At 36.9% G+C, this 2,898-nt stretch overlaps 1 pseudogene; it reads left to right on the plus strand.

Annotated features, from left to right (window-relative positions):
* The first annotated feature begins 1,760 nt into the window (after positions 1-1,760).
* LOC101097970 lies at positions 1,761-2,898 on the plus strand (annotated as a pseudogene).

Consider the following 2,898-nt stretch of genomic DNA (forward strand, 5'->3'; position numbering starts at 1 on the left):
CAATAATATTTTTCTCCATTCTTTCTCCATGACCCACATGTCATACCTAGACCTCGTCATCATCCAAAACTGAATTTCAGTTTCAAACATCTCACTTTGACTGCCACCCCCTATTCTTCCAGTGTATTCACTCTAGTACTCCACTCACAATTCGCCAGCTCAAGACCACCAATTCATGGACCCTATAATTCATCTTTATTCATCATAACTCCATGTCTAAACATGTCATATTATCCAGCTTGTTTTGCATGATTCTGCCCTATAATTACTTCCCAACGAATGTCTTTAACTTCCTTTTTCCTTTCTCCTCAAGCAGTCTTTCCTGGCAAAACCTAAACTCTGGTCAAATCCACCTATGTGTTGGATGTGTTAATCTATCCTGCATTAAAGTGTCTGAATACTCCTAGAGAATATTACAAATTATGCTTATTGGAGTCATCCAATTTTTACATAGTATAATTGTACATAGTATTCTCTCCAGGTAATATTCAATGTGTTCAGCAGCATGATCTTTCATAACTTTTTTTTCTGCTCTTCAGAAAGAGTATCTGAAATACAGGATTTCCTCACTACTAATCAGACCAAAAACTTTCATCGCCAGAAATTGCTACGAAACACGTATTTGGTATATCAGGTATTTGTTTTCTATGTGTTTTGCCTTGTTTCACTACTTAAAGCCATTAAGAACCTATGGCAAGATAAGCCTTTAAATATCTAACCACCTGACAATGTAGTCTAGTAACATTTTCTCTCACCCCAGTTCTCCATGTAAGATTTTAGACCTTGTGCAATTTCCCAACTTCCAATTATCAGACATTTTTAAATGACATTTAGCTTCCTAGTATCAGATGTTATTAAATGCACTGACCTCAGGTCTCCCAAAGCTCATGAAAGATACTTCCTCATCTGAAATCATTGCTTTGCCCTAGATCTTGAATTTAATAAACGCTAAGTCTAAGTCTGCTTTAGGAAGCTGTTTGGTATCTGCTGCACTCTTCATTGAATTTTGTGGGGGGATGGGACAGGGATCTATGAAGAAAGGCTCTGTTCCCTATTTGTAGACTAAGAAGTATAGAACAAATATCATGAGGTTTTTGTGATATTTTAATGAGTTCATATACATAAATGTTTTAGTAGAATCTTGGCACATAGTAAAAATCAAATAAATCTTGCTTTTATAATAATTATTATTATTTATACCAATTTCTCAACCCCTGGCTTCACATTGCCAAATGCATGCCAATCAAAGGGGAAAATATTCGATTTTTTTCTTTCTTTTTTTTGGTTAGTTGACTCTGCTCCTTTGTTGTCTTTTCTTTTCTTCTCTCCAGGCAATCTCTTCTGGTCTTTTATTGGCTTCTCTTCCCAGTAGGTATTCTACTGGCCTCTCCCTAACCTTATTGTTAATTCCAATATTTCACTTCAATTACATTATAATTTCATTAAGATTCTCTGGGAAATTTATCAAATAATAATTGTGCAATAACCATCCTAATTGTACAATTGTTTAGAAGTAAAGATTCCAACAAACATTAAAATTAATTTTAATAATAACATTTATTAGTCATAGGAGATCCATGGAGTCAGTGTACCTATTTCCCTTTTAAAAATTTACCAGAAGTCTTTAATGAAATGTCTACCCATCTTTTTTTGCCCTCTATCCCCTCCATCCCAGCACTGTTCCCAGTACACCACACTTGGAAAAAGTTCCTGGCTCCTGTTAAACCAGTGCTGTCCTTGTTTTTTTTCCAGGCACCATCATGATCATCTACCAGGACCTCATCAGCCATGATGAAATGCTGAGAAATCCTGGGTGGGCTGTGCCTGGAGGTGGAGGGGAAGATGGTCAGTAGAATAGTAGGTAACATTGATGACTTGTCCATTGGTGAAAATGCCACTCCTGATGACCCCAAGAGTGAACTTAGCAAAAGCACAGTTATCACTGGTGTTGATATTGTCATGAACCATCACTGGCAGAAAACCAACTTGACAAAATAAGCCTACAAGAAGTACATCAAAGATGACATGAACTCAATTAAAGGCAAACTTGAAGAACAGAGACAAGAATGAGCAAAACCCTTTATTTTTTTTTAACACTTGTTTATTTTCTTGAGGGACAGAGCATGAGCAGGGGAGGGGCAGAGAGAGAGGGAGACACAGAATCTGAAGCAAGCTCCAGACTCTGAGATGTCAGCGCAGACCCCGACTTGGGGCCCTAACCGATGAACTATGAGATCATGACCTAAGCTGAAGTCGGTGCTTTAACCGACTGAGCCAGCCAGGTGCACCTAGAATGAGCAAAACCTTTCATGACAGGGATGCAGAACAAATCAAGTACATTCTTGCTAGTTCTAAAAATTGCCAATTCTTTATTGGTAAAACATGGATCCAGATGGTAGCTCTGCTGGATTACAATGAGGATAGTGTGACTCCATATACAATTTTCTTTAAGGATGGTTGAGAAATGACAAAATGTTAACAAAATTTGGCTATAACTTTGGATTACCTGTCATCGTAACTGACTGCTGCTTTTCATCTACACAATACCAGAACTTAGACAAATGGGACTGATACCATTTTAAGCACTTCATTAATTTTGGGCTTGATTTACTAGGAGAAGAGGCATTGTTTTTACGGGGGAAAAACATGTCATATAGGTTGTCTGAAAATAAAATGCATTTAAGCTCAAAAACAAACAAACAAATAAACAAAAAGCATCCATCAATACTACGATATTATTAACAGGGATTGCAAATTTCAAGCCCTCTAGTGGTCAACACCATGTTGCTTATTCTCTAAGACTTCCTCAAAGATAAAAATTTACTACAATTTAACAAAAAATATTTCCACCAAAAAATGACAGGCCATTATCTTTGCCCCTGAAACAATGTACCACAA

Source organism: Felis catus, chromosome B1 (assembly GCF_018350175.1).
Source record: "Felis catus isolate Fca126 chromosome B1, F.catus_Fca126_mat1.0, whole genome shotgun sequence".
In the NCBI taxonomy this organism is placed as follows: Eukaryota; Metazoa; Chordata; class Mammalia; order Carnivora; family Felidae; genus Felis; species Felis catus.